Here is a 22809-nt window from a genome sequence, read left to right as displayed (position 1 = left end):
AAATGAATCAACAACGCAAATCAAGAAATTAACTTATTTCTCTATTTAAGACAGTCTGGCAGGGCGGTAATAGCGATACAGCAAACACCGAAAAAGTTTGTAGGATTAGATTTGGAAGTAAGATTATGAAGAAAACAGCGGTCCTGACTCCTGGCTTTTTTCTACAAATTTGGCGCACGGCACGCGACATTGCTGTTCGGGGTTACGTTCAAATAATTTTCTTCAAAAAAATTATGCTCTGGCTCTGACTTGATTGTAAGAGGCTCATTACCTAATTCTGTCTTCGGGTTCGGACCCGATGTGACGGGAACGAAAAAAGTTATCAATCGTTCTTTTCCTCTTCTCTTATCATCCACGGCTACATCCACTCTGTTAATCTGGCGGACTCACCTCTCTCTCTCTCTCTCTCTCTCTGACTGGAGCACACACGCATTTTTAAACGTACACACACGTAGATCTGGACCATGGCTTTTTCCCTCGAACTCCTGGTCGCACCAGTGCGACCTGATATTTTTTTAACTTGCACCATTGAGAAATAAGGTCGCATGTGCGACCAAATTGGTTGCACTCTAGAGCCCTGTATATATATATATATATATATATATATACACATATATTTAAAAAAAATTCTATATATATATCTGCTCAAAGTTCATTAAAACCGCTATTTTAAATGCTGAAGTGATTTTCTGTTTTTATTTATTAGTTAAAATATGTATAACTTAATGTTTTAACTAATTGAAAAAGCTGAATAATCATTCAAAACGTCATAAGTCAGTGAAATAATCCATGATTAGTCGACTAATCATTCTCATAACCGATAATCGATTATCAAAATAATAGTTTGTTGCAGCCCTACCCAGTAGTGTAGTGTGAAGTGGCGGATTTTATAACACAGTCAAGCCAGGACGCTCGTGAGTGCGGAATTGTCAACTGAGTTTTTACCGCTCATTTGCATGACCCGTCAATCGTTTTTGACACCATGCACATTATCTTCCGAGGTCTAGCAGCTTTGCGTGAAGTTAAACAACTTGAAAACGTCCTCGAGAATGCATAGGGTCATTAGACATTGCAGAGAGAGAAAGCGAGAGAGAAAAGAATACTGTAAGTTTAAAAGTTCAATAAAGTAATGTTTGTTACCAATAAATCAATTACAACCAAACTATAGTTATTGTATTTACTAGCTGCTGACCTCATATTTTTTGTTTCAAAAGTTCACAAAACAATTCATATTCCTGGTTAGAAAAAAACTTTTTATTTTATTTACGTTTTGTTATTGCAGTTTAATTGTAAAGTTGTTACTTCAATTAAAAGCAACTAGTTTGAGACTTATACCCACGTAGAAGGTGACGTTCTCGTGACCTTTCGCAACGTTCCCTAAAAGTTCTCTAATGGGGGTGAAAAGACCTGAACCTTTAGAGAACATTAGGTACATTCCTAAAACATCCTTTGTTGGTTATAAAAGTCTTGCAGTTCAAGGTTCCTTATGTGACTTTAGAGGGACGCCTGAGACATTAACAGAACATTCCCATATGGTACTATTCTGGTCAGATAACAACGTTCCGGATATGACTGTAGGAAGACGTTCCTTATTGGTTATCCTGTGGTTACATAAGAACGTTACAGAGAGGACATTTGGAACATTAACAGAACATTCCCACATGGTATTACTTTGGTCATATCATAACGTTCCTGATATGACTGTAGCGGGACGTTCCATATTGGTTATCCTGTGGTTACATAAGAACGTTACAGAGAGGACATTTGGAACATTAACAGAACATTCCCACATGGTATTACTTTGGTCATATCATAACGTTCCTGATATGACTGTAGCGGGACGTTCCATATTGGTTATCCTGTGGTTACATAAGAACGTTACAGAGAGGACATTTGGAACATTAACAGAACATTCCCACATGGTATTACTTTGGTCATATCATAACGTTCCTGATATGACTGTAGCGGGACGTTCAGAGAGGACATTTGGAACATTAATAGAATGTTCTCACATGGTCCTCTGTTGGTCATTTAATAATGTTCCTGATATCACTAGGAGGACAAAATATGAAATTACAGTTAGAGCATTTTATTTTTATAGGCAGTTAATACAAAGGATGTGTCAATGTGCAGTGGACCATACAAACAAAGTAATAAATAAATGATTTCAGAATGAAGAAAAATAAATGAGTGATTCAGTCTGCACTATCCTACATCAGACAAAGACAAATAGCAATTAAATAAGACTTTACATTAAATTGTGTTAACAAGCACAAAAATACTAGTAAGTAATACTATACTGATATGTATTATGTTGTACTCTCTGAATATGATGATGTAGATTGCAATGCATCTTGGAAACAGTTGTCAGTTAACAGCAACAGCGTTCAATCCGCTTTATGAAAAGGACTACCTTTCCCATAATGCTACAGCTTACAAGAGGACCCGGAAGTCGCATGAAATTCAAACTGCCACACTTGACGATGCGTGATCTTTGTTTTGTCTTTATATAATACTGTAAGGTAAGTTAAGATACTTTTCTTTTTAAACCTACATAGATTTCACTCGTTGTTCTACAGCGAGTTACATGAATGTTTTTTCTGTTTATTTGCTATTCTTTTCTGTGATGTTTTTTATTTCTATGTTAGGCTATATATTCTTATTTGCCATTTAAAGTATAACGATAAACATGCAGGCTTACAGTGAGCTAAACAATTTTCATAAAGAGGATGTTAAAAAAATCTTTAAGATGTTCGATCTTTACAAAATTAATTAATGCTCAGCCCACAAAGAAGCCAACCGAAGATCAAATGTTTTGTGTACAAAACAAAAAAATCGACACTTTTTGGAAATACTTTTGTAAAGGAATTTAATACCTAAGAATCATAAATTAGTGTTTGTCTTACTTTTTTATTTTACTTTTTTTTTTTTTTACAAAAAAAATGTAATGATTATTGTGCTTTGTTTGCAGAAGTCATGTACCACACATTGTCAAACCTGAAGAAGTGTATCTTCCTGCAATCTGGGTAAAGAAGGTGTAACTTTAATACACTATTTAAAAACATAACAGTCATGTTCATTATTTATCTTTGTGTAATTTGATTTAAATTACAATATTGAATGTATTGAATTTGTTAAATTTTGTATGAGGTAATTTCTTGTATGGGTTAATTTGCCTAATATTAGTATTAGATACAAAAGCACAAGTGTTTTGGTTTAAAAGTGACAGCATGTTTTAAAAATGTTTCAGGTACTGGGGCTTGGATTGTTTGAAGTATTAAAGAATAATGAAGCAGGCAATAAAAAATACTTGACCAACAAGTTTTGGAGCTTAACATTTTTGTAGTTTGTAATTGCTTTTTTCTTTAAGTTGGTAATTTGAAAATCTTTTTGGAAGTCTGACATCTTCCAACATAATTTATCTTATCTTGATTTGAATGTTAAAAATCTTAGTTCTTGGATTTGTGATGTTTTGTAATATGTGTTTTTGCCCTTACTTATGCATTTTATGTAAATGTATTTTTAACTGGATTTGTATTTGTGTGCTCTTATTCTGCAGGCTCCAGACCTGGAGATTGAAGTTCCTAAAGGTTGATGTTTATCAAGCTTGTGACCTTATTGCATGGTGTTATTTTTTACATTTATATATCTAATACACATTTGCACATCTGTAAACATAAATTTAATATTTTGTGGGTTATTTTTTAATTTTATTTAACCAGTTGTTGTATATTGAAATCTGTTATTACATGTTATGCACTCCAACTGTAAATGTTTTGTTTTAATTGCATCTTTATTGTTTTAAACAATTTAATTAATGTGGGTTTTTGTTAGCTTTTATGTTATTCTTGTATTTTTTGGCTATTTATTTGTTTTTATTATCCTTCTGTTAATTTGCCAGATTTTGACCTTCTATTTGTTTTTCCTGTAATCTCACTTCAATTATTTTCTGTGTTTTTCAATGATACATTTTTGTCACAATCCCAATTTGTTCCTGCTTGTTTCTCCATGTTTCCCCGTTCATCATCCATTTGGACTTCATTTCCCATAATCCTTTTCACTCTCTCACCTGAACTGTGTTTGTTATTATCCTCACCTGACAGTCATCCCCCTCATCACTCCATTGTCTAAATACCCCACTTTTCCGTTTGTCTAGGTCAGTTCTTGTTTATAGTGATGTGTTTTGCTGTACCAGTTTCCATGTTCCTTGTTTTATATTAATTAAAGATTATCATTTTGGATTCATCATGATCTCCATCTCCTCCTTTATCTTCCACCACACCAACCGTATCAATTTCACAGTATAATTATAATTATAAATTGTTTGAGTTATGGCTATTTTCTATGTCTTAAAAGTTCTGGGAACTTTACTAGGCAATGTCCTTAACACCAGCGGGGTCGTTCCGGGAACATAAAATTTCTACATAAAATATGGTTCCCTTAACATTTTCTGAACGTCCTAAATGTTCCGTGAAGGTCTGCCAAATAACGTCCTTCACACTTTTAAAGAACTCCACAACACGTCCGTCTCATAACGTTCTGGGAACTTTACTGGGAAACTTCCTTAACACCAGTGGGGTCGTTCTAAGAACATTATGGGAACGTAAAGTGTACATAAAATATGGTCCCCTTAACATTTCCAGAACGTCCTGAATGTTCCATGAAGGTCTGCCAAATAACGTCCTTCAACCTTTTAAAGAACTCCACATCACGTCCATCACGGAACGTTCTGGGAACTTTACTGGGAAACGTCCTTAACACCAGTGGGGTTGTTCTAAGAACATTATGGGAACGTAAAGTGTACATAAAATATGGTCCCCTTAACATTTCCAGAACGTCCTGAATGTTCCGTGGAGGTCTGCCAAATAACGTCCTCCAGCCCTTTAGGGAACTCCACAACACGTCCGCCTCATAACGTTCTGGGAACTTAACTGGGCAACGTCCTTAACACCAGTGGGGTCGTTCTAAGAATATTATGGGAACGTAAAGTGTACATAAAATATGGTCCCCTTAACATTTCCAGAACGTCCTGAATGTTCCGTGGAGGTCTGCCAAATAACGTCCTCCAGCCCTTTAGGGAACTCCACAACACGTCCGCCTCATAACGTTCTGGGAACTTTACTGGGCAACGTCCTTAACACCAGCGGGTCGTTCTGAGAACGTTATGGGAACGTAAAATTTCTAGGGGGGATATTCCCTTGTCGTTTTTGAACTATACTAGAATCCCCCACCTCACCCCGCTGTAAAAGTACCTCTTTAAAATTTTACTGAGTAAAATGACCTAACTTTTCCTTTACTTATGTAGATTTTTTAACCAGTAACTTTACTTGTACTCAAGTGATATATAATTAAAGTAACAGTACTTTGTTTTATTAAAGTAGAATATTTTCTTACTCTTTTCACCTATGTTCAAATGTACTTGCTGGTTTTAAAGTGGATTTTTGGTATATTCAATACTTTTTTACCTGGGTTACTTTTCAACATTTTTAATTGCAAGTATCCACAGTACATGGATTATGAATGGAAGCAGCTATCTGTTCCAAAGTAATATTCATTTATTTTTTACTATAGGTCCATTACCTAAGCCTCTGAGGCAAAACACCTGGAGATGCCATGTGCAAGGTCTTGCGAACAATTGGAAAGAACAGTGTTTGGTATTAATACAGCATGAAAGGAAAAAAGGGGAAAGGAAATTTGGAGAGCTTAACATTTGCAGCGTGATCATTCGTAAGTATTACATTTTTGAAACTAACATAACTAACACTTAATATTCAATTCAATTCAATTTTATTTATATAGGGCTTTTCACAATTGTTAATTGTTGCAAAGCAGCTTTACATGAGTAGATGTAGAGGAGAACACTGAAAATCAATAGATAGTATAAGAAGTAGAATATAGCGGCTAAGGATAAACCGTACAAGCAAGCGTATTAATAATGTAACGTATACAGTAAAGTGCCAAGTTAAGCCAAAGTTGGCTGACTCTCCCTGGGACTAAAAAACCCCCTAGGAGAAAACCCAGAGGGAAAAACTCCTAGAAGGACAAAAAACCCTAGGGAGAAATTAATATTTATATATATAGACACGGTAGGGATAGGAAGCGGGTAAGCGGATTAAACTGGTTCAGCCGGTGGTCGTTGGTCGCGCATCGGCTCGGCATCACAATGAAGGACAGCCAGTAGATCAGTGGTGCGATGACCTTCACAGCTACAGGAACTGGGTCTGTTTGTCTCATTGTCCTCGGGGTCGAGGACGAGACAGGTCGACAAAAACAGAATTCTATTAGCGTAGGGGCCGTTCGCATGTAATGCAAGTGTCACTCATTATAGTGGTTTGATTCAGCTCGGTTCCAGACAGGCTAACTATTGCGGCAAGAGTAAATTACCCATATGAGGTATGTGAGTGCTTTGTTCTAGACAAAATAACTACTGCGGGAAAAGTACATTTACTGGACATTCTATGTGAATGCTTTGTTAAAGAAGAATGTCTTAAGTTTAGATTTAAATTGCTCGACTGTGTCTGATACTCGAACATTTTTTGGTAAATAATTCCAGAGCTTAGGGGCCAAGTAGGAAAAGGATCTACCACCTTTAGACACTTTTGATATTCTAGGGATAATTAAAGAGCACCTATTATGGGATACACGTTTTTAAACATCCTTTTGTGTGTAAGTGTGTATTAGTACATGCTAACGATATTCAAAAAGTACATACCTCAAAGAAAACGATGACCCGAGTTATCGTCTCTAACGTTCGAGGACTACAAAAAACACTCGGATTGTAGGCAACAGTTTACTTCCTGGGATTAGTGACGTAGATAAGACCAACATTATCATAGTTCAGCCCTCTCTGCTTTGCTTGGGTACGCCCTCAAAGACGGGGGTGGGGAGCGCCGAGTCAGAAGAGAGCTAAAATGGCGGAGGTTGTGAGTTCCTGCTTTGACTCTGTTTGCAAACTCTTGTTTCATCGTTTAAGCGATTAAATCTCTCGAGTAGACGCTGTCTCTTTAGATGCGAGGGTGTTGTGGTTTTCATTTTCCTCCAATGAAACAATCTTCAGTCTTAGGTTTTGATTTCAAGAGATAGACTTTTATTATCCGGACAAATAAAAAGCCGAGACTCCCCTGGTGAATCCCCCCCAGAACCAAGGTCCTGGGAGGATTCCCCAAATCAGTCTGCTCCTCTGAGCCCTGGCTTGGTAATATATAGGTTTTGGTCCCCCCCCCTCCTCCATGCTTAAAACAATATGTTTCAGTTCAGGCAAGAACCACATGACATTCTTCAGACCAGTGTCTTCTTTCTTATTTGACCCTTGGCTATTTGCTAATACTAAAACCCTTTGTGCCCTGAAACATGAAAACAGACAGCTGTACCACACAGATGGCTTTTACAACTCCTAACACAACACAGGTGGCTTTTTAAAACACCTTACACATAAGGCACCACACAGATGGCTTTTACTGTATAAGGCATAGTAAACTACTTCATAATAAAAAGGCATAGTTGGATTATAATGGTAAACTCATGATGCACATTTAAAGATTAAAATAAACTTCTTCAAGGGCAAAATAGCACTTTATGGACTTCCACAGAGGACATCATGTTTAATACGGTTCCGGAAAAATCCAGTCAGAAGTTGTTCACGGAGTTTTCACAATAACTGCTTCTCATGAACCGAAGCTGGATTTGCGCGACGTCTCCTCTTGAAAGTTGGATTACTGTGCACTTCTGGATCACAGACTGTAAGTATTCATGTTTATTATTTGCCTTTTACTGTACATTACGTAACCGGAGATTAACATAATGTGCGTGTAGAGCTAAGCTTGCAAGCTAATTGTTTTGTGTTGTAATACTGTATTTCATAAACAACGTACCATATTTACACACGTGTATGTTGAATTATGCAGGCTTTCGTTTTTTTTATCGATGTTGGTTTAGACATGTTTACAAACTTGCTAAGTTGCTAAGATAAATACAAATACAAATGCCAGCTAAACTGTTACCGGTAAAATTTGTTCTCATGATCAAACTCAAGAAACTCTAAGTACAGATGATTTGTTTAAAGTTATATGTATTTTACTGTTGTATTTACTTGAAGCTTTCTTAGATTTTGAAACGAAGTAAACACGTAATGTGTGTTGCTAATGTTGGGCCATGTAATATGTAATACATTTACGTTTTAATGAATAGTCTAACGATTTATAGTCGTTGTACTCTATTGTTATAATATTTCTTTTTGACTGAATACATGTTTGTTTTATTTGTCTATATCCTAGATTCGCAGCTGTACACATCCTTCTACACTGTATGCAAACATGCAACATCATTACACACAGTACAAGGAGTCAGACTGGCATATGAGGAGCAAAGGTGTTTAACACATATTATGTATTTACCTAGTGAAACCACTACCAGTCTTAAATGTATAACTGATGATGACAAAGTTTTTTTTCCTCTGCATAATAATAGGAACCCAGGCAGTAGCATTGTTTCACAATGTTTCCATCATCATCATCATCAGTGGATGCCTTTGCCGTCCGTAGCCTGAGATTTCAGATTTGCAGCAAAAAAAATTTATTTTCTCATTTATTGGAATGCTGTGCAGGTATTTAAGTATTTTAGTAACTGTGTTAAATAAAGTAGTATTTACTTTTACAATAAATTAATTGCTTGTTTATATTTTACAGGTATTTGTACCTTGCAGCCATCCATTACAATGTCACCAAGCCGTAACAAAAGCAGGAGAGGGAAAGTACAAGGCTATGTTCCCAAAACACAAATGACATACCGTAAGCAGTAATGTTTTATTTCAAATACATTCATAATTAAAAACTTAATGTATGAAGCAGGGAAATAAATGATCAAAACAAAAGATTTATTGACTGCAATATTTCTACAGTTATGTGGAGGATGTGATCAGGCTTGTGTTTGATGAGGTATTTGAAGATAAGCTGAAGGAAACCCCGATTCCAATGGACCTGGCATCACAGTTTGAGAGACCTTCAAAGGAGGACGTGATTGCATGCCATCTTCAGTGCAGGGGTCGTCGAAAGCCAAAATTGTGACCGATCTGATCAGGAAGCTCCAAGCGTATCTGGAGAACAACACACGACAGGATGATAACCTTATAGTGTCGTCTTAAAGTGTAACTAAACCCCTGGTCAGAGCCTGACTCCACCCACTGCAATATTTGAAAAATGCAAGAAAAGTGGGCAGACCCCAACGGAGGTAGAGGGGACGAACTTGCTCGTACCAAGTGTGTGGTGAGATCGTAACAAGGGCGTGGTGAGCTTGAACCTGCTTACGTCACGAGTCATTTTTTGGACCCAACATCCAATAGGAAAATTCAACTGCAGTTCCCACCGTTGAACCTGAAGAGGGCAGCACTCAGACGTTTTTACACCATATATTGTAGTATTGAAACACTTTATATCCAAATTTCAAAAAACTTACTAAAATCAATGAACAGCACTAATAAAGCATCATTCTTACAGATCATTAACTAAAAAAAGTTGGTTTAGGGTTTAGTTACTCTTTAAATAGCACCAGCTGACAAACCTTTGCTGTGCCATTTATCTGAATAGATAGCTGTAAGAAATGAATTGAACAATTTTTGAAACAAGAGCACAATATGGTTACTAAAGTATGTTTATTTGTATATTGTTTAACATTTAAATATATATTTGTAATAAATAAATAAAACTTTTGACTGACTATTATATTTTCTTTAAAGTTGCATCTTTTGTTCTTTTGGGTACTTTGTTACTATAATGATACTTTAGTGTTATTGGTTTAAAAATGTAATAAAACTTACTCTAGTCCTGCACCTCAAAGGCTTATAGTCGGTACAATAAATGTTCTGTGTGTAGGGATTTAGACAATTTGTGCAAAACCTGGATGATGAATCACGCAGGTAAGAGGCCCTGGAACATGTTGCATTCTCCTTAAAACCTAATAAGTAAAAACATAGCACTTATAAGTAAGCAGTTTTTCATAATAAACTTTACCATAGTGAAATAATGTAGAACATTCATTTCAATTAATACTTTCTTTGTGCTACATTTGGTGTTTCCATATAGTTTGCACAGTAATATAGTATGTAACAGTCTTTTATAATAAAGTTTACAATAGTAAAATAATGTTAATAAGTGAAATAGTTTTATAATCATTTCAACAAATACACTCTATGTGCTACATTTGGTGTTTCCATATAGTTTGCACAGTAATATAGTATGTAAGCGGTCTTTTATAATAAAGTTTACTATAGTAAAATAATGTTAATAAGTGAAATAGTTTTATAATCATTTCAAATAAAACCTTCTATGTGCTACATTTGGTGTTTCCATATAGTTTGCAAAGTAATGTACTACGTTATAATTACCTTTTGGATGTCTTTGCAACACATTTTCGTCTTCGTTTAGCATTCTGGCAGAGCTAAGGACACCTAAAAAAGTTAAATCCAATCGCGTTCATTGACGGAGATCGTTTACATCGTAACGGCCGTCTGAACTCTCTGGATCGAGCTTGAAGTGGTAAGCCAGTACAGACACCATCGTTTATAGAGAAATATAGCGCTTGTTTACGTTGCCTGTGACTCTCAGTCAGAACCGGAAAATCCACGCGTAGTCAGGGGCGTAACCTTTCAAACACACGCCGAACCCAGTTGACCAATAACAGTTGAGTAGTCATCTGACCAATCCGAATACACTAGACATTTTGGGAGGCGGAGACAGGAACTAAACCGAGCGTTTTCCAGACATGCAGAAATCGGTGAGGTATGTAAGCAATTTATAAGACTCACAGTGCATTAGTTCAAGTTTTAATAACATGTATGTACTATGGGATATTACAATAACGTGCTAACGTGCTAATTTATTAGCATAATTGGTGCTCTTTAAGAAAATCTGTGTGGTTGCTCGGAGGCCTATATATGGTAGCTAAAATGAACAAAAGTTGTTTGTTGTTACGATCAGTTATTTCCATATTTAACAGTTATTATTTCAAACAAATTAAATTTTATTTCGGATTTATGGTCTACTTTGAACATTTTGTTGTATATTGTAGCTACACCACCCCCTCTCCCTTTTAGACGAGGAACGTGTTTATAATAATAGTCTTGTGGGGTGGATTCGTTTAAACTGATGTAATCGTCTGCTTTTAGCCAGGTCTCTGTTAAACAGAGTGCATCTAAGTTTTGGTCAGTAATTATTTCATTGATAATAGTTTCTTTATTGGTAAGCGATCTAATGTTAAGAAGGCCGAATTTTAACATTTGAGTTTCATCTGTTAATGTATTGTGTTCTAATTTTATGTTAATAAGATTTGTACGAGACGAGGTAAACGGTGCTCTGTATTTATTTGTACGAGGAACAGACACAGTCGAGATGTGTTGGTACATTGGTAAAAAAGGCTCTATGTGCTGGGATATATGTGATCTTGACATGTCAAGGCAGCTAACAGACTGATGGGTAAGCCGATCTGTCTGTTTCCTGACCTGGGCCCTGGATAGTCAGACAATATCAAAAGTAAGACTATTGGTCAGATTTTTGGAGAGTATAGCACTTCCTTCCGGAGACGGATGGAGGCCATCTCTTTAGCAGGTCAGGTCTTCCCCGGAAATGCTTCCAATTGTCTATAAACCCTACGTTATGCTGAGGGCACCACTTTGACATCTACTTTAAGTTTCATCCCCCGGTAGGCAGGGAGGGGACCAGAGCAAATTACATTGTCTGACATTGTTTTTGCAATTTCACACACCTATTTAATAGAATCTTTGATGTTAAAACATCAGAGTCTGTGAACACGTCGGAGCCTCACACAAAAATAATATCAGTTATAGTATTGACATTACAATTTAATTATAAAACGCTTCACAGTCACACACGTTTAACAATCAGTAGTGTGAGCTAGACCTGAGTCGTGACTCACTCGGATCTTTCACCCGGATCTTTAAATTAACTCATGAGTCGCGAATCTCTAGTACAGGGCTAATCAACTGGCGGCCCGCGGGCCAATTGCGGCCCGCCAATCATCTTTATCCGGCCCACCGGTCACCTTTGGCCCTTTCTCAATCGGAAGGCTGCAGCCTCTAGAGGTCGCATATGCAGACTGCATATCATCAAGTTTAAGTTATTATTATAAATTACATTCACAAATCATAAGCACATTACAACAATTTACGATTAACTAAGAATAACAGTCATCTTTATAATTGTTAAAATTAATAGACGTATGCATCCTGGAAATGTGACCTCCGGAGGCTGCAGCCTTCGGATTGAGAAATGGCCATAGTCTGATTTAAATTCAGCGTGGTTACTTTTACCTTTAAATTGTATGACAAATAATGACAGCCGAAAACACGAAGGGTGCCATCCATCTGCAGGTGCGTAATTATCCGATCCAATTCGAGCTTTGGATGCACCAAAGAAAATAAACTTAAGCGACTACACTGCATGTCATGTGACGCACCGACCGGAAGTGATGTATTTCAGTGTGTTCCAATCAAAACTGTGTGCAAAGTAAAAATTATTAATAATTTTTTGTTTCACTTTATCAGTAACAATTGAATACTTTAAAAACGATAAATTACTGGTAAATTAATTATTAACAATAAATATATTCATAGATTAACTCTTTCCCCGCCATTGACGAGATATCTCGTCAATTAAGAGAAAACGCTTCCCCGCCAATGACGAGATTTTCCGTCTTTCCGCAATACCGCTATTATCCACCAGGTGGCGCCCTTCCGCAACTTTTTAAAACCGGAAGTATTGCCCTATGGCAAGCTGCTGCATGTCCGTGTCTGTTCTAAAGATCGCTCTGAATCGGATCTCTATGAAAAGTCCGTCACAAATATGGAATTATTTTTGCTTTTTGCTCAAAATATGGTGTTTTTGCAAAAACCTACCCATACTCAAAAGCTGATTGCAAAAGAACCACTAAAGGTAGGATGAAACGGATTTTTTTGTTTGAAAGCAGAGGGTCTGTTCTTTCATTTGGTATATTGTATCTTTATTTATTTAAAGAAGAACATTTTCTGGAAGGCATTAAACCAGGGGCGGCGTTTGCGTATGGCAGGGTATGGCAGTTGCCATACCCTAGCATTCAGACAAAACAGCAGAAATCAACAGGCTATAATGAAGCTCCTTAAAAATAATTGTAAATATTTTCAGTAGAACATATCTGAACATTGGTACATCACTAATATGGATAATTTACGCGTGTGCTCGACTTCATGCTATAATACAGGAACCGACATGTGGATGACGTCAACGTGCCGCGAGAGCGGTTTGAAAGCAAACTCTTCCGATGATTTCTCGCCTCAACCTCGCGGTACTTTGATGTCATCAACCTGTCGTTCTTGCAGCGCAGCTTGAATTGTGCAGAAGGTTTCATGATGACCGCTGTTGTTATAATCTTTATTTTCGCAAGTAAACTCCTTTTTTTGTTTTAACATTCAAACAGACTCGTGGTTCTCCCCCACACTCACGCAATGCATATTGCATACATTATTCCAGAAGTAATTTTTGTTCTCTGTGGATAAATAAAAATGTTCTCGTACACTGGGAAATTGTAGCGCAGTCGAAGTGATTGTGAATTGTATTAATTATTTGCGCGCGTTTTTGAATATGGCTACTTGTGGAATAAAAACTGCACGACGACAAAAGGTAAGACTTGTTTTTGCCTTTAGCCCTGTTTTACTAAAAGTTTTATGTAGTGTTTTAGTCTTAGTTGGTTAGCTGGCTGGGTTAACTGTGTGCTCTATCACATCATTAAACGTCTTTATTGTGTTTTTATAAGTGTTTATTGGCGGCTGTCATGACAAGATTTGTGAAGGGATGTTACAGTATGTTTTGATATTATCTTGTTTTAGTTTATCTGTTGCTGGAGTTGAACTTAGTTAAGAATGTTAACATTTGAAAAGCATTTTAAACAACCATGATTTCTATTTTTGTTTTTCATTTGTATTGCTTCCGTATTGTTGTTAGTAAGTGTACATCCGTGCAATCATAGTATGATTTTATACAGGTTGGTGGAGTATGTACACATATGGATATAATGCGGTTTCATAGATTCGTTATTTGAATGGCCTTCTTGTACGAATAATTTTTGCCATACCCTAGGTTTTCGTGAAACGCCGCCACTGCATTAAACTTTGGTGAAAATCATGAAAAACGCTGGCGCTGGCTGGCAACTTTTTTTAAAAACGCTGGCGGTGAAAGAGTTAAAGGTTCTGTCGTTGGATTGAGTTTCTCCCATGACAGATTTACGATTAACCTCTTGAAAAGCACCCCCATTCTGGCCTGAAACCATGAAAATACCTACTTTCACTAAAAGGGCTGTTTTTACTAAACCATTTATAGTATAAGCATAACTGTGGTATCATTAGATAGAAGACACTTTAAGCTTCGTTTTCCATGTTTCAAAATTATTTTAAGATTAAAAAAAAAAAGTTAGAGAGGCTGAAGTACATTGTAATAAAAAATTTTTTTGCATAACATCTTTTTTAACACTAAAAATCTTAATGATAAATATATGTGTGAAACCTATAAATGCAATGAGGCCAAAGCCACAAGTCTAAAGAAGTTATATTTCACGTTTGAAGTCAATAGACCCAAAAATGAGGTTCTTGCAAGAGTTTTTGTAAGACTAGTGCCTTTTCTAAGTGCCAGTCAGCCACAAAATAAAAGTCTTTTGTTTACATGCATACACGTTCGTTCTTTTTATTGTTTATCTTTATATAAGCGTATAAAATGCTGTATCCACACCAGGAAATAAAGCTTCACACAAAGATCGTTGAATTCGTGTTCTAATTGGATACACGTTCTGTCTATCAATATTTTCCATGAAGTCATTGGAGGAACGCGCGAGTCAGATGACGTCACGATATTAGACAGCGCTGTTTGGATATTATGTATTATACTCCCGCCTACTTGTACAATCAAGTTCGAGCGCTGGTTTTGAACGCGAGTGTGCTCTCATATACAAGTGTTACGATGTAAATAGTCCTCAGATTGTATATTATAATCTATTACAAGACGTGCATCTGAAATCTGATGTAAACAATGGAAAATATATCCATATTTCACGGATTATACGCATTTGTGGACAAAACTGGTCATTGGATGTACTTTGTTGGAGAGTTTTTATGGGTTATTCACACATCTGAAACAGACTGGATTCGATTCGCGTTCCTTATACCAGCACAAAGGTAAGGAGTCAGTTTATATTATGCATGTTGTTATCTGGACTTCTGTAATAAAATACTATATTTATGATACTAGAGCAATTTTATCTCAAAACGGACACCATACACTGACGCTAAACCCTTAGACCTTTTAAACGATGTATAGTAGTGTTATTATTATTGTTGTTTGTACACAGTAGGCTATTTATATATTGTTAGCAGCATTAAAAAAAACTGACGTCCTTCCGTCCGCGAGCTAGTGCGCGTCGAGAGGTTAAACTGCAATTTCATTACGACTGCCACTAGGGGGCGAACTCCCGACAGCTATATACAGTCTTGTTCAAAATAATAGCAGTACAATGTGACTAACCAGAATAATCAAGGTTTTTAGTATATTTTTTATTGCTACGTGGCAAACAAGTTACCAGTAGGTTCAGTAGATTCTCAGAAAACAAATGAGACCCAGCATTCATGATATGCATGCTCTTAAGGCTGTGCAATTGGGCAATTAGTTGAATTAGTTGAAAGGGGTGTGTTTAAAAAAATAGCAGTGTGGCATTCAATCACTGAGGTCATCAATTTTGTGAAGAAACAGGTGTGAATCAGGTGGCCCCTATTTAAGGATGAAGCCAACACTTGTTGAACATGCATTTGAAAGCTGAGGAAAATGGGTCGTTCAAGACATTGTTCAGAAGAACAGCGTACTTTGATTAAAAAGTTGATTGGAGAGGGGAAAACCTATAAAGAGGTTTAAAAAATGATAGGCTGTTCAGCTAAAATGATCTCCAATGCCTTAAAATGGAGAGCAAAACCAGAGAGACGTGGAAGAAAACGGAAGACCACCATCAAAATGGATAGAAGACTAACCAGAATGGCAAAGGCTCAGCCAATGATCACCTCCAGGATGATCAAAGACAGTCTGGAGTTACCTGTAAGTACTGTGACAGTTAGAAGACGTCTGTGTGAAGCTAATCTATTTTCAAGAATCCCCCGCAAAGTCCCTCTGTTAAAAAAAAGGCATGTGCAGAAGAGGTTACAACTTGCCAAAGAACACATCAACTGGCCTAAAGAGAAATGGAGGAACATTTTGTGGACTGATGAGAGTAAAATTGTTCTTTTTGGGTCCAAGGGCCACAGGCAGTTTGTGAGACGACCCCCAAACTCTGAATTCAAGCCACAGTACACAGTGAAGACAGTGAAGCATGGAGGTGCAAGCATCATGATATGGGCATGTTTCTCCTACTATGGTGTTGGGCCTATTTATCGCATACCAGGGATCATGGATCAGTTTGCATATGTTAAAATACTTGAAGAGGTCATGTTGCCCTATGCTGAAGAGGACATGCCCTTGAAATGGTTGTTTCAACAAGACAATGACCCAAAACACACTAGTAAACGGGCAAAGTCTTGGTTCCAAACCAACAAAATTAATGTTATGGAGTGGCCAGCCCAATCTCCAGACCTTAATCCAATTGAGAACTTGTGGGGTAATATCAAAAATGCTGTTTCTGAAGTAGTGATGGGCAGTCCGGCTCTTTCCATTGATTCGGCTCTTTCGGCTCAAGCTCCGGCTCTACATTTTAGTGATGGCAGTCCGGCTCTTTTCATAGATTCGGCTCTTCTGGCTCGGCTCCTTTAGAAGAGTCGGCTCCCCTGCCTGCGTCTGAAGATTCGGCTCTGCTCGTTCACTACAAAGAATCAGCTCTTAGAGCCGCTCGTTCGCGAACGACCCATCACTATTCTGAAGCAAAACCAAGAAATGTGAATGAATTGTGGAATGTTAAAGAATCATGGAGTGGAATAACAGCTGAGAGGTGCCACAAGTTGGTTGACTCCATGCCACACAGATGTCAAGCAGTTTTAAAAAACTGTGGTCATACAACTAAATATTAGTTTAGTGATTCACAGGATTGCTAAATCCCAGAAAAAAAATGTTTGTACAAAATAGTTTTGAGTTTGTACAGTCAAAGGTAGACACTGCTATTTTTTTGAACACACCCCTTTCAACTTATTGCCCAATTGCACAGCCTTAAGAGCGTGCATATCATGTATGCTGGGTCTTGTTTGTTTTCTGAGAATCTACTGAACCTACTGGTAACTTGTTTGCCACGTAGCAATAAAAAATATACTAAAAACCTTGATTATTCTGGTTAGTTACATTGTACTGCTATTATTTTGAACAAGACTGTATGTATGTAATATACAATGGAAACACTGTTTAGCCTTTATATCTATATAATATTAAAAAAAGAAAACATGTAGTGCATTTTTAGTCATTAGGAGAAGGCTATATGTTGTGAATACTTGACATTTAACAATTAATGAGTGTTGATCTTTTAATATTAACATTAGCCTCTTACATGTTAAACTGCAATTGTTTTTAAATATTAATAAAAACTAAGAAAATATGAGTTTTAAGTAATTAAAAGGCAACACACTGGATACAAGAAGTGTGCATTTTTTTAAATATGTTTTTTTTATACTTAACAACACACACACACACACACACACACACATATATATATATATATATATGGTAAAATTAATAAAAATACATAAAAAGTAAAAATAGGGGTAAAAGTTTGGCCCGCCTCATATTTACAATTAAAAAATCTGGCCCCCGAAGAAGAGTAGTTGAAGAACCCTGCTCTAGTATCATTAACCCGGATCAGTTGACTTCTACTACAATTCAATGTAAAACCATAAACAGCCCCACCACACACACAAACATCTTTCAACATTATTAATGAGACTTCGCTCGCTCTACAGATCCACTCAGGCTGATCTGCGGGAGAACTGACCCGAGATTCTCACTCAGAGCCGGAAAAATGTCAAACTCCAGAGACCTGCTGATCCGCGCGAGCCGCAAACTGACCTGAGATTCTCACTCGGAGCCGGAAACAATGCGGACTCAGACATGTGAATCTGCTCTGACTCGAGAATCTCTCAGCTCGTAACCGGCTGATCCGCACAAACTGTCTCTCGAATCAGAGCTGGAAACACTGCAGATTCGCAGATCTGCCGGAAAGATGCAGACTCAAGACTCTCCAGCGCGGGTGGCTTCATAATCAGGACACAGTTTTTTCTAGATTTTCTCTATATTATTATGCTATTATTATTATTTAAATGATTGACCTTACACACCAAACCTAAAACCTATAAGCATGTTATTTCAGAAGTGAAAGGCTCTTGTTGTGGATTTGCTTTTGATGAGACTTCAGTCGCTCTATAGATCCACTAACCGGTGGATTTGTAGAGCGAATGAAGTCTCATGAGTCCCATTGTCTGCGAGTCTGCAATGTTTCCAGCTCAGAGAATTTCGAGTCGCGTGAATTAGCTGGTTACAAGTGTTTCTGTAATGAGTTTCCTTGGCAAATTAGCAATACTGGCTCAAGTGACTCACACAACCCGGATCACTTTAGTGAGTTACTCACAATAACCTGGATCCTTAAAAGGAATCGAGTTTGCCAGGCACCAACTCCTCACGCTGGCCAACACATTTTTGGTGCATGTGAAACATGATGCTTTACAAAGATACTGGAACAGGAGCTAACTATAAAGCCTTGCTTGCATATTAAATTATAGTTTAGCAAATTGTTTCATTGTAAAGATGAAAACATTTGCATTTGTGTTCACTGACAGATGTTTCTCTTGTTTTAAGGAAATTCATTTTGGCTAGACGTTTATTTGTCATTTTTAATGAATTCCATAAAAATCTGTTTTAATTTGTAATTGTGTAAATGTAAACATTTTTATTACAGTTTTATGGCTACTAACATTTTATAAAATATATTGTTTCTGAATACCAGAAAACTTGAAAGGATTAGCTAATAGTTTATAGTTTATAATAGCTGTTTTGACTATTAAGATTTTATATTTGTCGTACTCATTGCACTGTACCTAATAAATTTTATTCTATTTACTTTACAGATGGAGCATGAAGACACAGGCCATGGACAGTGCTAGTTTTTAGCACTCACATCCCACACACACACAAATGTATAAGTTCTCACTGATTCAATGTTTTTATTAAAGCTAGTTACGTTTTGCTGTCAATTTATATTTTATTGTTATATGTATGATGTTATTAAGTATTATGTTACATTTTATATCAATTTTACCTGTCAATGAGTTACGTTTCACCTGGAATGTTAAAAGAGAATGATGGATCACTGCTAAGCTCAAAATATTTTTTTTATTAATCTAAACTTTGTAATGTTCCAAATAATTGTTCTCAGGACGTTGTATTTTTAAAAAGAAATGTTGGTAGCCAGAACATTGGCAGCATTGTTAAGCAAACTGGACATTTTAACGTTCCAAATGAATGTTTGTAGAATGTTATATTTTTAATTAAATTTAGGTTGCAAGAATGTTGTAGGAACGTTATGCTAACCATAAAATAACGTTCTAGCAACGTTAAGCAAACTGGACATTCAACATTCTTAGAACGTTCCAAGTAAACGTTTGTAGAACATTATATTTTAATGAAATTTAGGTGGTAAGAACGTTGTAGGAACGTTATGTTAACCATAAAATAACGTTCTAGCAACGTTAAGCAAACTGGACATTTAAACGTTCTTAGAACGTTCCAAGTAAACGCTTGTAGAACGTTATATTTTTAGTGAAATTTAGGTTGTAAGAACGTTGTAGGAACGTTATACTAACCATAAAATAACGTTCTAGCAATGCTAAGCAAACTGGACATTTCAACGTTTTTGGAACATTCCAAATAACGTTCCCACAACCAAAACGGAACGTTAGGAAAACGGTCTCAGAACATAAATTTGTTAGCTGGGTTAATAGTCAGTTCCCCACGTGATGCTATCGTGCACACGCATTCAAAGTGTCTAAACAGAGTCAGCAGCACTAAAGTTTGATCTGTCCTGAAATGCATGCCGCTTTTGCATGAAACAAAGGAGGTGATAGCTGCTTTCAGCGTCACTCAAAGTCGGTCAGCTGCAGAGATTTGAATGCTGTTTATCTAGGCTTCTTTAACTTCATGCGGCACTGCCTGCAAGAACTGACAGGTGGATGATATCAAAACACAGCGAGAGCGAATCAAGAAATCATACAGAGGAGTTCTCGTGTTACGTTGATGCCATCCGCCTGCGTTTCTTGAGGCAGCGTCGCCGCAATAAAGTCAAACACACATTAAAACTTTATCTATTGCTTGCTGTCAGTAGTAATTGTCAGACTAGCGCACATGGATTTAGCAGTTATGGAGGCCCCCCTCCAAGCTGGAGGCCCTAGGCATTTTCCTACTCTGCCTATAGGTAGCGCTGGCCTTGGTTCAGCGTCACATGTTTCTGAACTAGAGTTGTATGCATTAGAGGTTTTCACGGAGGACCGGGTCCGATTAACATTGGTGTGAAACCAGAGTCGATCGGAAAACGACCGTGATCAGAGTCAGTCAGCGCTAATGCTCATGGCAGTTTCAAGCTGCATGCCTCTGTTTCTATGGCGATAACAACTGGCTTGTTTTGAAAGTCACAACCATGTGCTGCACTTTCTTCCTCCCTCCCATTTTTAATAATATTATTATTAATGAACATCTTTTTATATCTAAAAAGTTTGCTCAAAGATCACAGAGATGGTAGCAAAAAAGCAATATGACTGTCAAGCCCATTGCACAAGCAAAGCTCAAGCTGACTCAAGATATTAAAAATGCAAAGCTGTAATGTAAAGTCAGTCACAGGGATAGCAAGTAGACTTTTGAATTTAAAATAATAAGTGGATTAAGCTCTTTTAATCTGCAAGAGAGGAAATAAAAGAGAGGCACTTTTACTTCTGTTGCTCTATGTCAAGACTGGTATAGAGAACACACAGAGGCAAGCCAATTGCAGATGACACAAAACCTTTAATAGAGGTCAAATAATAGACAGAGATAACCAGAGGATGACCAGGGAATAAATGTAGATAACACTGGAGATCAACAACCGCCGTGCCGGTCAGGCAAAGTCACTGGAAATCACCTTGAGATCACAACCGCCGTGCTGGTCAGGAAAACTGAGAGACCCTGTCACACACTGGAGAAAAACCCCAAGCTAGATGAGAAAGCCACCGATACAAATCGGGGGAAAGATGAGATGACCAATCGGCAATTAAGGCAGATGGGTAGCTGGGTATAACACAATCTGTCACAGTGTAGCTGGACAGTGGGCTGGTCAGGACTCTGGACAGCGATCGGCAATGAAGGTCGACAGATGCAGCAAAGCTGCTACTGGACAGCGGTCACACAAGGAATCTGGTTGAGCTGGACACTGGCAGGGCAGAGAGAGGGCACACAGAACACCGGAGCGGAGAGGTGTTGGTTTCCTGGTGAGAGCAGAAGAGGGAAAACCGGCAGAGAAAAAATAATAAAAGACAAAAGATCAAAAAATGGCTAACTAATCCAAAAAGGGCGAACACGACAAGACAGGAACAAAAAACTATGACAAACTCGCAAGGAGCAAAGGAACAAGGGGAGACAAAATACCAAACGAATTGGGGAGTAAATGAGTAACAGGTGAGTGACACAGGTGAAGGAAATCAGTGATAATGAGATCAACCCGGTGACAGGCGTGCACGTGAGGAACTGTCAAAACACAAACACAGAGAGAGAGAGAAAAAAGACAGAGCAGTCGAAAGACCGAGATCGTGACACTCTATCTAAAAAAAGGAAAGAAAACTACATAAACCATTATAACACATCGGTCACATTTATAATCTCTAGACCTGCACTTTCTATCATTAATATTCTATACATATTATTGTATTCAATAGAGTTTGATAAAAGGGGTCATTTACACAAGTCATATGTCATATGTTCATATGTTAGTGCAAAAACAGTGTTTTGTGGTGCTTTGACAAACAGTGCCAGCTTTGTTCATTTTTGGATTTATTAAATATAATGTGAAATGAATACAAATAAATGCAGCCAGATAGAAGGCCCTGGATACGTTGCAGGAGGTGGCCAGGAAGAAGAGGAAGAAGGGGTAGCCTAAAGCAAGAATAAGTGCTAGATAATTCAATAAGAGGTTTTTTTTTATAAAAAATGAAATTTAATATTCCAAAATATTGTCAGTGTATTTTGATTTTTGAATTTCATTTAACTCTATATGCCTATAGGGGTTGGCAGAGGTCGGTGGCAATGTAAGTAACTGGATATTTGCTGGGGTGCGAGGGCTTCGATTACCTTTCTCTTTTTGGAACATACATGTGTTTGCATCCCTGTTTGAGGCTGTTTACACTTGGCATTAACATGCGTTTTCGTCGATCGGATCACAAGTGGACGACGTTAATGCCAGGTGTAAACGGTGTTCAAAACGTTTTGAGTTCGTCCACTTTCGACCACTTTCAACCACATCCAGAGGTAGTCGAAACCACTTTCGATCGGATCGCTTTGGAGTTGCGGAACGCATATGTGGTTGAATGCGTTCGAACAGCCACACGCGACCGCCTTCTCTCCGCCCATTTATCTAATCTGAGGTATTAAACACAAGTTTTACGTCTTTTTTTGACTTCTGGCGTAAACATACGGTGAACAGCGCTATTTTTAGCCTTTCATTGATACAACTAAAGCGGCTGATCTCCGTAGTTTCGTTTTGAAAGCGTGTGAAAGTTGCGCGATCCTATTTCATCAATTG

General features: G+C 37.4%; 3 long non-coding RNA genes across 3 annotated transcripts; 2 read left to right on the top strand and 1 right to left on the bottom strand.

Moving 5' to 3' along the window:
- Positions 1–1361: 1361 nt before the first annotated feature.
- Positions 1362–4173, top strand: LOC135765303 (uncharacterized). The gene is made up of 3 exons (XR_010540624.2): positions 1362–2522; positions 2972–3026; positions 3560–4173. It is a non-coding gene; the product is annotated as an uncharacterized lncRNA (long non-coding RNA).
- Positions 4174–7565: 3392 nt separating this feature from the next.
- On the top strand, positions 7566–9033 carry LOC135767268 (uncharacterized). Its single transcript, XR_010541991.2, has 5 exons — positions 7566–7739; positions 8274–8367; positions 8467–8602; positions 8685–8786; positions 8897–9033. It is a non-coding gene; the product is annotated as an uncharacterized lncRNA (long non-coding RNA).
- Positions 8954–10893, bottom strand: LOC141282345 (uncharacterized). Its single transcript, XR_012336948.1, has 3 exons — positions 10379–10893; positions 9812–9948; positions 8954–9091 (listed from the first exon to the last, which is right to left on the bottom strand). It is a non-coding gene; the product is annotated as an uncharacterized lncRNA (long non-coding RNA).
- Positions 10894–22809: the final 11916 nt, after the last annotated feature.

Source organism: Paramisgurnus dabryanus, chromosome 6, assembly GCF_030506205.2.
Source record: "Paramisgurnus dabryanus chromosome 6, PD_genome_1.1, whole genome shotgun sequence".
Lineage (NCBI taxonomy): Eukaryota > Metazoa > Chordata > Actinopteri > Cypriniformes > Cobitidae > Paramisgurnus > Paramisgurnus dabryanus.
Note: the sequence above shows the minus strand (reverse complement) of the source record. Positions and strands in the feature narration are given on the sequence as shown.